At 36.3% G+C, this 13,514-nt stretch overlaps 1 pseudogene; it reads left to right on the top strand.

Moving 5' to 3' along the window:
- Positions 1 to 567: 567 nt before the first annotated feature.
- Positions 568 to 2,563, top strand: LOC126690163 (uncharacterized; annotated as a pseudogene).
- The last annotated feature ends 10,951 nt before the right edge of the window (positions 2,564 to 13,514 follow it).

The following is a 13,514-nucleotide window of genomic DNA, read 5'->3' as shown; positions in this document are numbered from 1 at the left end:
TATGCATAAAATATAAACTTATAAATCATATACTAAATAATATCTAATTGATACAAAATTTAACATATTTATTAAGAGTAAAGAATATGCAATTCAACGGTTAGATTTTCAAAATATGTAATGATGTTTATTTTATTGAGTAAGATTGTAGTCTTAGGTTAATTACAATCAATTTTGTAACTAAATTTTTATCCATAGTATTATATCAAAAAACTAAACATGATAAATTTTGAATTAAAATCCATTTTAAGTGGTAGTTTAACCTAGCACACCTAAATTTATTAAAAAAAGAAAAAAAGAAGAAGCAAACTTCAGCAAACATCAAACCTGGATAAATTTTTTGGGTGTTTGAAGGGTTTTGGGTGAGTATGGGGAGTTTGGCTTCGGGGGGTGGGGGGGTGGTGGTGTGGTGGGTCTCTTGTCTGTGGCTGTGGTTCACGCTCAATTGTTTCTTGCTTGTACTTCATTCACCACTCGCCAACTACCTGCCAAGCAAACCAGACGAGATTTTATTCTGTACTCATATTGACAGCCAAGCGCCCACACACACTGACACTGACACACCATGTTTCTTTCTTTACGAAGACACATGGAATTATCAGATTCAGTACTTCCATAATACCCCAAAGCAAAATGGCCTCTGCCGGTGCCGGTCAACTTCTTGGTCCGCCGACTCTAAACACCTCCAAAATCGTAGACTCCATAATCCCCCAAACCGACAACCTCATTCTCTCCAGAAAAACAACAACAACAACAACAACAACAGAACATGACGATGCAATGGAATCATTTGATACCCAAAATTTTCCGATGATGGGTTTGACGGAAAACTTTTCCCCGACGTACTTATCGACCGGGAACCCTTGTCTCGACTTCTTCTACCACGTGGTGCCCGATACATCGTCTAATGATCTGATCCAACGGCTGGACTTGGCTTGGGCCCATGACCCTCTCACCACCCTGAAATTGATAGGTAATCTTAGAGGTGTAATCTTACACCTCGTCTCTTTGGCTTCACAAATCTCACACTAAAACCCTGGCTCTCAATCTCAAGGCCTTGGCAAATTTTGGTTACTTCAAGGACTTGCCTGAGATTCTCTGTTGGCTTCTCTTTGGCCCTGAGGTTCGTAAACTCGCAAAGCAAGCCCTGTACGAAAAGAAGAGAGCGAAGAGAAATATGCATGTGGATTTTTACGAGGAGGAAGAGGTGCAAGAGGAAGGAATATTGGAGAAGATTTCTAAGGAGGAAGCTAGAGCTTTGAGGAAAGAGAGAGAGATTTCTAAGGCTAAAATTGCTTTTGATAGGTATAACAATGACCCAGATTATCGTTTCCTTTTTGATTGTGTCTGTGATGTGTTTGTTGAGCTTTTGAAACCGGATTTGGAGTTTATGAATCGTGGGGAAGTTTTTCAGATTAGTCTCGCAGCGAAATGGTGTCCGGCGGTTGATTCGTCTTACGACAAGTTGTTGTTATGCGAAGGGATTGCGAGGCGGGTTTTTCCGAGAGAGTGTGACAAGGAGTATGAGGGGATTGGGGAGGCACATTATGCTTATAGGGTTAGAGATAGGTTGAGGAAACAAGTTCCTGTTCCGTTGCATGCATAAGACATTGGAATTCCCAGAGCTTTTCATGAGTGACAAACAATGGAATTCTTTGCCATATAATAGGGTTGCGTCAGTGGCGATGACGAATTATAAGGGATTATTTCAGAAGCATGATAAGGAGAGGTTTGAGGGCTATCTTGAGAAGGTGAAGAGTGGGAAGGCAAAGATTGCCAGCGGGGGGATTGCTTCCCCACCAGATTATCAAGTCATTGTATGAGGATGGTGAGAAAGTTGCTGAGCTTCAATGGGAAAGAATGGTTAGTGATGTTTCTAAGAAAGGGAAGCTCACAAATTGCATTGCGGTTTGTGATGTTTCGGGGAGTATGAATGGTACGCCAATGGAGGTGTGTGTGGCATTGGGGCTATTGGTGTCGGAACTTAGTGAAGAGCCTTGGAAGGGGAAGTTGTTTACATGTAGTCAGGATCCTCAGCTTCATTTGATCAAAGGAGATACTCTTCTTGCCAAGACTGAATTCATAAGGGAGATGGATTGGGGTATGAATACAGACTTGCAAAAAGTTTTTGACCAAATTTTGGAAGTTGCTGTTGAGGCCAAGCTCACTGAAGAGCAACTGATAAAGAGAGTCTTTGTTTTCACTGATATGGAATTTGACATCTGGGCAGCGAAGGAATATTTGGGTGGGATTGGATACTGAGGATAGGGACCCAGAAGAGGAAATGAAAAAGGGATGGGAAACAGATTATGGAGTTATACAGAGGAAGTTCCGGGAGAAGGGATATAACAAGGTTCCGGAGATTGTGTTTTGGAACCTTAGGGACTCAATGTCCACTCTGGTAGTCGCAAACCAAACTGGGGTGTTTGCCAAGAATTTGTTGACTCTGTTCTTGGAGGAAGGTGGGATTGTGAATCCTGAGGATGTGATGAGATTAGCTATTGCTGGGGGAGAGTACAAGGAACTTTTGTTTATGATTGAAGTCTTGAGAATGTTGTTTTGAAATATTTGTGAAAGCTTTAATGTTGGTTTTTTAATCCTTCTGAATTCTATCTTTGTTTGAAAATTTTGATTTTACAAATGAAGTTGGATTCCTTCGTATTTGCGGATGCTTTGTTGGTATAGCTATCTCAAGCTTTACAACCGTATGAACTCCTATAGTAGTTTATTATTTTTATGGTTTTCTTTCGATTAAAAGCTACTTCAAACTACCGGTGATTTTTATGGCTAGCATTTATTCTTTGCTTTGTTACTTTGTATTTCCTGGTTTTAGAAATGCTCTGCTCTGTTGGTTTGCAAAATCTTGATGGAAATATACAAAACTTGAAAGAAAAAAATGCTGCCCAATGACTCATACATTTTTTTTTCTTGGAGATTTGAATCCAAATTCTTGGTATAGAGAGAACTAGACAAGATCGTTGAGCTTAGGGCTCTTGACATCATCTTCTACATTTTCTCTTTGTTTTCTGCTTCCTAGAAATGTTTTGATTTTACTGACGCCTTTTTGTTCCATTCCGTTGGTGTGTACTAAAAGTCAATGTTAACTTATATTGAGAAAGTTTATTTACGTAGTCTTTAGGGCCGTGAATATTACACGCAACGAGTACACACATTTCAGTTACAAGATAAATTGTGTACTGTGTTCAACAAAGTGTCTGAACTAATAATTACTCTAATTTTTATTCTGCAACTTTTATCACAATTTTGACAAGAAAGTAGTGTGTGTTTATGTAAAAGTAATTATCAAGCTCACAATTTACCACTAAAATAAGTTGAGGCAAATGATGTAATAGTAGAAAGACTAATATAAAATATGGGAGGTTTTACTTGTGCAAGTCCTCTACTCCTCAGGAATTCTCAAGATACAGTTTTACTTGTGCAAGTCCTCTCCTCCTCAGGAAATTATGCAGTTCTCATGGTGTATCATGTCATTTGTCCATTATTTTACTAAAAGGCTCTCATTTGTTTAAAATTACTAAATCAATAGTTAGTTTCTGTTCAAAAAAAAATTTCTAACTCAACAATTTTAAAGATGTGGAAGTTTTTTAATAGAATAGTAGATAAATAACAACGTGGTCCACCGCCATGAAATATTATAATTTCTCCTCCTTCTCCTCCCACTCGTTATCAACAACCTGGTGCATTGCAGGAGCTCACCATGAGGTCAATCCAACAACCAGTTGGCTTCTCGCCAATGCACATTAGCAGAATAGCCAGCCACATGCAAGTTTCTCAGAACTGTTTCCTTTATCCTCTCTCATAATACCTTATGAATATTGAATAGTAGAATAAAAAGATCATTATAAAATCTCGAGTCAACTTAAACTTCTGTTGGTTTTCCTAAGAAATAATTGAGATTTATATCACAAAGAGCTAATTTTGTTACTCTTTAAGTCAACAATACCATCGTCACATTAAGGGGAGAAAAGTAACAAAAAATGAAACCAATACTATCCAGGGGCGGCTTGATGCATTTGGGGGCCTAAAGCGGAAATTGATCATCTTATTTAGATGCAAAATTACTACTAATTAACATGAATTACATAGAAATTTTTTTTTTTTTTTGAATTTTTAAGACAAAAAAAATTTGACAAAATTTTTCATACTTGTTGATGTGGTAGATTGATAGTGGTAAGTAAAACAGTGGTGTTAGTGGTAGATTTAGATGAAAACTAGTAAAAGTTTGCTAATTAAACTCTTATTATTATTCTTTTTTTTTTAGAAGTGCAACATTCACAATATTTTTTACAACAAATCCTAGATTTTAAACTGCTTTTTGTTTTTTATTTGAAAATATAACTATAATTATTTTTTTGCCATCAACAATAGGCTGTAATAACTTGCTACTTAGCATTAGTTGTAAAAGTGTTGTGAAAAATATTGTGGAAGACGTTGCATTTTTCTCTATTTTTTTATTTGTTTTTCATCTAATAAAAAAAAATATTTTATTTATTGATTATAAATAATCTTTTTGGTTAAAATTTAGGGGCCTTTTTTTTACTTGGGACCTTAGGCGGTTGCATTTTTTGCTCCACCATAGAGCCGGCCCTGATACTATCATCCTGGATGATGTGAAAGCCATCTACCTCATGTTGCCTTCAACTGGGTTTTTAGAGATGCAAATGCTGCATCACATTCACTTGCGCACCAGTCACTTAAAGATGCAGTTGTAGGCACTTTTGATTTTGATTGCTCTTTTTAGTCCTGAATCTTTTGCTGATATAATTTGTAAGGAAGCTGAGTTTTAAGCCCAGGTGTAATGCTTTGTTTGCGATAATATATTCTTTATACATGGATAAATAAATAAAAAATACTCCACCATCACCCTTTTTGGAAAGGGCAAACTTTTAAATGGTTTCTTGAGCCTGTAAACAACATAAACAGTTGGTTTGAGTCTCTTAAAGGACAGCCATAGATCAAGGGCCAGCCACCATACTAATTCAATAATTCATTTGAAAGGACTAGTTTTGAATCAAAATTGTGAAAGTGAAGTCGCACCAGTTTCTTTAAAGTACTCAAAAGCACTTAGTGCTGCCACATTATTTTCTTCTTAAAGGGTCATACTCACAAGAATCAGAGCTTCAGTTGCCAATTAGTAGAGTTGTAAAGAAATTGAAAATTTGACTAAGTTTTGCACATAGGTTAGTCATCTAAAAAAAAGTACAACGTCCATGATGGAATTATTAATAAAGATAAATTTAAATAGATTTGACATAATTGATAATTCAACACACGGAAGTATAAAAAATCTTGTAAAAATAGCATATTGTCAAATTATTGAAAATTCAAAATAAGCCATTATTTCAGCAATAGCATATTACTGAAACAGTTCAGGGTTCACACTAGACTATCTTCACACTGCATGCTCTGCATGACTGTTCAGCTCCCCTGCATGCTCTGCGCGTGTGCAACTTTTGGCGGCTTGCAAGCTGCGAGCCTCCCGCAAGATCCAGTCGCGAGTCCCTACTTCACTACACAGTCTTGAGCATTTCTTCACACTCTCTCACACACTACCCTTACATGATTCCCACCTAAATACAGGGTTTCTAAGTGCTGTATTACAAGCAAATTTGTCATGGAATAAAGCCAACACATGGTTGATTAAATTCAACCTTACAATCTCCCCATTTGGCTATTCCGTGACAAAACACCCTAAAATAGACTCTAAACTTAAACGTGAGTTTGGGAGCAATGGCAAAACTCACTTACACCTAAATCTAGAAGCTGTGAAACTCTTAAATCATATGAACATGAATCTCCTGAAACACAACAATACACCATGATCATTGTATGCAGAAAAGCACGAAATGCATATGAAGCAGACAATATGTGATCAAGCAAAGATGGAGTTAAGAAACAAACCATGGCTTGATCAACCAAGCAATCACTACAAGGTAGTGACCACAATACTCATTCACACTTGGAATGAACACTTGAACATACAAGCTAACAAGAACAATGCAAGTTACTTATATGCCCAACACTCAACCAATGCATAATACACTAAGTACATGCATCTAGGAACAATCCTACAAGGGCACAAGAGTGACAGTATTTAACAAGAAAATGCATGACATTTAGTTAGAAGTACTGATTTAACAAAGTATAAAAGGCTGCATAAAAGCATGATACAGACCATAAAGCATGATACAGACCATAAAGCCTACAGATAAAGAAAACAAACCCTAAAAGCTTACAAAAGCAACATGGGTACAACCACAAAATACTGAATATAGACTTAAACAATATAAACTAAAAGTGCTTAAAGTTTTTCCCCTTCAAAGTGATGAGAAGCTGTGATGCATTTGGAACATATATACTTGTAACCTGAAGCACTTACATAAAACACATTAGACCTTCAAGGTAAAACAAGTAATCAAAAGGACAAGTATAATGTAACAAGTAAATTGCAATCAAGTAAACATGACGTGAAACATGTGAGCAACTTGATCAAACACCAAAACAGTCATATAGAAATGACTACAATGATCACATAGCAAAATAAATGATCATCTGAACATGCATTCAATGGAGCACAATAGCATAGGGATATATGCATGTCCAAAACACAAACATGATGTAATACAAGAAAACAAACATAAAGAGAAACAAACAAAACAAAGTTTTCTTATTATCTCAATATCTTCTCCCCCTTGGTATATGCATCTCCACTATGGAAAATCACTCCCTCTACAAATGTGCACGAGAAATAGAATTTCTCCCCCTAAGGATGTGCACAAGAGTCATATAGAAATGACAAAAACTCTCTGGTATACTCTCTAGAGTACACTCTCCCCCTTTTTGTCAGGAATAGACAAAGGGTCAAAAAGAAATAAGAGCAAGAGATGAAGGTACGAACAATGTTAATGATGCATGAGGGGTGCGAGATGATGAGAAAATGAAGCTCAAACCTAAGACAATGTAAAATGCTACAAAGCATAAGGTAGACATGACATGCTAGGATGAAGAAGCAATGTCTAAACCAATGCATGACAAGGGTAGCAAAGGTGTGTACAAGAGGTGGCTAAGTGCAATGCATGACAAATGCATGAAAAATACACATGTGGGGCAAGGTGTGTTAAATACACAACCAATGAACCAAACATGTTCCTAATGAGGAAACATGAGAAACCCCAAAGTTTGGTACTCATCGGAGTCCAAACAAGCGAGAAAATGTCTAAGAGGTATTTTATCAAACACCTAGCATGCACACTATGAACAATAATGTGAAACAATGCATGAATATCATGAAATCCACCCTTAATACATGTTCTTTCTGCCACAAGGGGCCAACATCCAATGCAAATCAACAAAAGAAACCAATCCCATGAAGAAATTTGACAAAAAATAAGTTTTCCCAACCCCTATGATAAAAAACCCAACCAAGAGCACAAAACTCTCCAAAACATAATCTAAGGATCAAAATTAATGAAAAGAGTTTATAATTACCTTAGAGATGTTAATGGAAAGATAAACCATTCAAATTAATTGGGTTTTAATGTAAAAATAGTGAAATAGGGGTTTAAGAGAGGATAGGAGAGGTTTAAAACAGGTTTCCCACAAAAAACCCTTTAAAAAGCTATTTCTGGGCGTTTCGTGACTGGGCGAGTCGCGAGGTTCAGTCGCGAGTGAGTCACGAGCAAGCCGCGAGTGAGTCGCCAAAAGCTTTTGGATGAACTCGTGATTGGGGTTTCGCGACTGGTGAGTCGCCAGATGAGCCGCGAAAAACTCTGACACCTGTTTTTTCAACACAGAACATGTTTAAACAATGAAAAACAAAGTAAACACTAAACATGAACATAAAGAGTGATAAAAATCACTTCCAAAAACAGATAAAATGATCAAAAATCTTTTTGGATTGAACCATATATGATTGAGCACACACACATCACATTTAGAAAAGTACAATCTAACAAATGAATAAGACATTCATTGAACATTAGACATGTGTGTTGTATGTGTGTATCAAATGTGGAATAGTCCTTAATCTAGAGTGAAGTTTCAATGATCAATTCAATCAAGTCATACACAACTAGTACCAAGTCAAGTGGTCTATCTCAATTATAGAAATGAACATATCTGACCTCCCACAAGAAAATGATTACATACGATGAAGCTTTTCATTTGGCTTCTTTACAATTCATAACATTTGATCATTTTGAATCAAAACATCTCATTTTGAGATCAATGCCTGAAATTTGTAATATTTCAATTTGATGAATAAGCCTTTGGCTTTTTGGGCATCATACATTTTCATATAAGTCGCTTTCCCTTTTTCCTAGTCGAATACTAGTATATGCGACGGCTTTTGCAGCTCATTATCTCTTTTCATTTTGAGATTTACATTTATTGAGCTCTTTAAGCAATAAAAATAAAAGAGTGGGAAGAGATATAAGCACAAGTCTACGCATGTATCAAACCAACATGACTATTGACTAATCATTCATGACAAGCTTAAAGATCGATTTACAACAATCACACAAAGATGTCAAGATTTTTCCCACAAAGATATAAGTGCAAAAATAACAAGCTAAGCTCGTAAATGCACAAAGCCATTTGTACAAAGGTACAAGGCCAAACTCACATGTAATATGTGCTCAAACATATACGATCAAACTTTTTGAATTTTTCACTTTTTATGTGGTTTTGGATTTTTTACTCACACAAAACTGAAATATAAATGTAAGATAAAAAACAAAACAATGCATACAAATAAATGCAAGATGCACAAAATGCATGAAGATATGACATTTAATGCATCAAGGGTCCTACAAAGATCGAAAGAATTAGATCAAGGACCAAAAGAGCAAAAGCTCAACCATAGGAACCCTTCCTCATCCAAACGGAATGATTGTTTGGAATGAGTGTCTCAAGAGAAGTGAGACGAGGGTTGGAAGAATGAGAACCGGAGATGCACATAGTCAAGGAGTTAAGAGCATTAAACATTTTCTTTAACAACATGCTATTTTCACTCAAAACCAGTTTACTCTTTTTAGCACAACTTCCAAAAAGTTCAAGTTTTTCTTTTCTTTTGATTCTTTTAAAAGCATGAAACTTAGAGCATTGAGGTCTTAGATGACCAAAGGCACCACAATGGTGACAAACAATGTGTTTAGGTCCACTAGGCTTTTTGGGGAGGGATCTAGCAACATGGTTTTGTTCCCTCTTCAACTTATGACATTGAGGTCTTATATGACCAATCACACCGCAATGGTGGCAAGTAGGAACAAACTTAGATCCATTCAAAACCTTAGGTTGAGACCTAAACGAAGGCTTTGACTTAACAGCCTATCTCTCCACCTTTTGATTTCTTTTATGTGGAGGAATGTACACCGATTTGTCCTTTAAGGTAGAACACACACTAGGCACAAAATCGAGTACCACAACATGATTACAACAAATATTTTCATCCTTTTTCACAATAGGTTCAGCAATCAAACACTTGGCATGCATCTTAAGAGATTCATTTTCACATTTAAGATCATCAACAAGTTTGTTAGACAAAACAAGTTTAGCATCCAAGTCCATATTCAAACAATCAAACTCTTTCAGCTTTTCAAGAGAAATTTCAGCAAATTTTTTATATTTCTCAACCAATTTGTTGGATTCATTGAGCTTAGCAATCAAATCATCATTTTCACAAAATAACTTGCTCAAATTCTTTTGAAACTTCTTAGCATTTTTCTTCAATAATTTGTCAATAACACCCATAGATTCAAATAACATGTCATCACACTTATGAGGATTAACACTCATAGAGGCATTTTCACAAACGTGTGGCATGTTACATTCATCACCAACCAAATCATGCAAAGAGACATACAAAGCACAATTCATGGCAAAAAAATACAAGGGGTCAAGGATCACACTTAGGTAATTAAACCACAACAAGTGTACCCGCTCTGATACCAACTGAAAGTTCAAATAGTATAAAAACACCCTTGAACGTTTAGACCCCCAATTTACAAATTAACCAATTCAAGCTTTATGTCAAACAACTAGTGTGCGGAAAATGAACACAAACTATAAACAGAATTGGTAAACAATCTAAGCCAATTAAAATCACATCCACAGCAGAAAATAAAAGGCAAAGATTAAGGGAAGAGAGATGCAAACACAAGGACAACACACGATGTGTTATCGAAGAGGAAACCGAAGCTCTCGGTGTAAAACCTCTTTGCCGCCCTCCAAGCGGTCAAAAATCCACTGGAAAATGTAATTGGGATACATGAACAGCAATAGACCCTCCAAGCCTAATCTACCCGATGTACCTAAGCCCTCCAAGCTTCTTGCTCCAATGAGGTTGCGCCGAACCTTTTTCTTTTCTAACTTACCAGATTCCGCTATAATCCATAGCATCCGCCATCCTTGGCATCTTCCAATGCTTCCCAAAACTTCAAAAACACTTAACACTTTAAATGGGTGTGGGTAGTGTTTGGATAGAAATCTCCTCTCAATAGGTATGACAATGAGAGAGGGAATGAGAAGAGACTACAAAGATATCTCTCTAAGAATGAGTAGCTCTCTCTAATTGGGTGGGTGTTTTGAAGAAACCTCTCTTAGGGTTTTTCTTTCTGAATAGCCACACATATTTTGTGGGAATGAGGGGTATTTATACTGGTGTGAGAATGGAATACGAAGAGTCAGTTTTTCCAAAACAGGGTTGGCTGGCGACTTGATCTCGCGACTTGACTGAGTCGCGAGTTCAAGCCACGAGCTAACTGAGTGGCCAGTTTGGATTTTTGTCCTGTAGTGCTCCAGTTGGCATGACTGTTCAGCTTCCCTGCATGCTCTGCGCGTGTGCAACTTTTGGCGGCTTGCAAATCGCGAGCCTCCCGCGAGTCCCTGATTCACTGTACAGTCTTGAGCATTTCTTCACACTCTCTCACACACTACCCTTACATGATTCCCACCTAAATACAGGGTTTCTAAGTGCTGTATTACAAGCAAATTTGTCATGGAATAAAGGCAACACATGGTTGATTAAATTCAACCTTACAATAACAGTAAACTTTCTTACTATTAACATTTAAATTTTAGCAAGTAGAATCCTACTCTTTATTGGTATAGATGAAAACTGAAAATGATGCATGTTCGTGACTGAAAAACACAGGAAAAAAAGTGTTTTAACATCCCTACTGAGTTCTGACTTCCACACTTTTCTGAACAATAAAAATCATTTGATACTATATAAGACAAGCTAACAAGTGCATGATAACCCACTTACCTTCTTCTCAAAATTGGAAAAAAAAGAAAAGAAAGTGCTTGATAACCATAAACTTCCCAAAAAAAAAAAAAAGCAGTGTGAAAACATTAGGTGACACATCCACCATGAACCAAGGCAACATTCAGCATACAGAGTAATGATATGAGGCACACCAAAGGATATAAGTTTAAATAATAAAATTATCATGTCTATAGGTGTATTCGCATACTCTTCACTTGCAACGGCTTGTTCTGTCAAAGCTTCCTAGTCGTTAATGCATTGTCCAAATGACTTGATTATCAGTTCACCTTTCTCTCTGTATGTACTCTGCCTTCCCTCATTCTTGCCACCACCTTGTCTTAAATGAAAATTTTATACCACAAAACTATCAGATGCTACATGCATATGATAGATAATTAAGATCCTTCTTCAAAACATAGAAAGTTGTGTCCTGTTTGTATCATTGTGCAGATAACTTTAAACCAACATCTGTTTTCAATTAATTACATCTTTTCTACCAGAAAATAGAGATAATAACAAGAGAAATTAAGGGAGATAACGTCCTAAAGAACACGTGCAGGATGTACTAGAGAAAATTTTGGATACCCTTATCCAAAATATAATCTCTCTCTACTCAAAATGACAGATCCAAAAGAAACAATGAAATAGGAGATGAAAAAGTGTCCTATTCCCATGGGGAAGATTCTTGTGTTCTCTACATAGCCATATTTCTGCAGTGCATGCATTATAGTATCGACAGCACATTTGCACTTCTCAATGAGTTCAAATGGCCTGATAAAATGAATCAATGCCAAAATTTTTGTTTTTTTTACTGACAGAATGCCACATCAAGAAATCTAATCAAGGCAAGAGGGATTGAGAGTGCAGGATAATAGTTACAATCAAACTGATGCACCTTTGGGATAAATTGTGAGGTTGCCTGGAACAAGAGAAACTACTAATCCTGGAGTAGCAAGGGCACAGGAAGTCACAACGCAAGATCAAAGGAGGGTGTCAGTAGGGGCCATCGGGGGTAACAGTGTCAAAATTGCATGAAATTTAGCAAGTTGAAGGGAAACGGTGTTCTGAGCCAAATTCATGAAAATCCCATGAACGTCGCCAAAATTTAGGCGAATTCCTTCAGTAAGGCCCCGATGATAGTGTTTTTGCTATTTATAGTAATATTTGTTTTTCCTTAATAACTTTTAGTTTAAAAGTTAGAATAAGGTCTCGTCTGTTTTGGGACGACCCTTAAGATCAGTAGTTTATAATTCTACATTTAACTCAATTTTACCATTTTTGGTAAATTTCAATATTTTGTCACCTAATCACGTAATTAGTGCGAATTAGGGTTTTTAGACGTTTATCTCAATATTTATATGTTTTGTAGCCGTTAGAAGGCAAATTAGACTATTATCAATAAACACAGACGTTTTGTCAAATTTTCTTCTAGTGGATTCCAGTTTTATCTTTTTGTGGATTCAAGAAAACCCCTCGTAAATTTGAGGTTTATTACCCGAAACTAATAGTTTAGTTTTTGTTCCATCAAGAGAGCATCGTGTGTGCTTTTCTTCAGGCTTCCGTGACATCAATTGCTAACCTTTGGCTGTATATTTTCATAAATGAAGTAACTAAGGATTTTCTCCAAATAATATGTTATCATCCAGCAGGAACAAAAAAGAAAACACCTGGCTTAAGTATAACTACAGCTTGACACCATTAAACCAATCAATCCACTAATGAAAGACAAAAAAACAATTTCTACTCAATAGTCAATGGCAAGGCCAGCATCAGTTGTGTCACCTGTTGCAAATTTGTAATCTAGCACATGATATCTCCATAATTACTTTCCATAACCAAATGAACATATCCAAAAATCATCAGAATTTCTTAGTCTAGTTTTAAAATAGACTTAGAAAATATAATTCAGTATTTCAAGAAAGTTTCAAGAAAGCCAAAACAGCCACAGAATAGAACGAACATTACTGAATTTAGAAGTCAAACATCTAACAAGCAAATCCAGCAATGAATAAGCTACTGCATATTTAAGAGGACCACGCGGCAATTCAACAATTAATCACATCATTGCCAAGAATGATCACAAAAAGGGATTACCGAATCATAAACTGATAATTCCAATGAACCATAGTCAAAATTAATGCAAAATTTATTTCATTAAAGATGAAAGTAGGAAAATTAACATGAGCAACTACTACTTAAAAAAGCTCCTAAACAAAGTCATGTACAT

Source organism: Quercus robur, chromosome 6 (assembly GCF_932294415.1).
Source record: "Quercus robur chromosome 6, dhQueRobu3.1, whole genome shotgun sequence".
Lineage (NCBI taxonomy): Eukaryota > Viridiplantae > Streptophyta > Magnoliopsida > Fagales > Fagaceae > Quercus > Quercus robur.
Note: the sequence above shows the minus strand (reverse complement) of the source record. Positions and strands in the feature narration are given on the sequence as shown.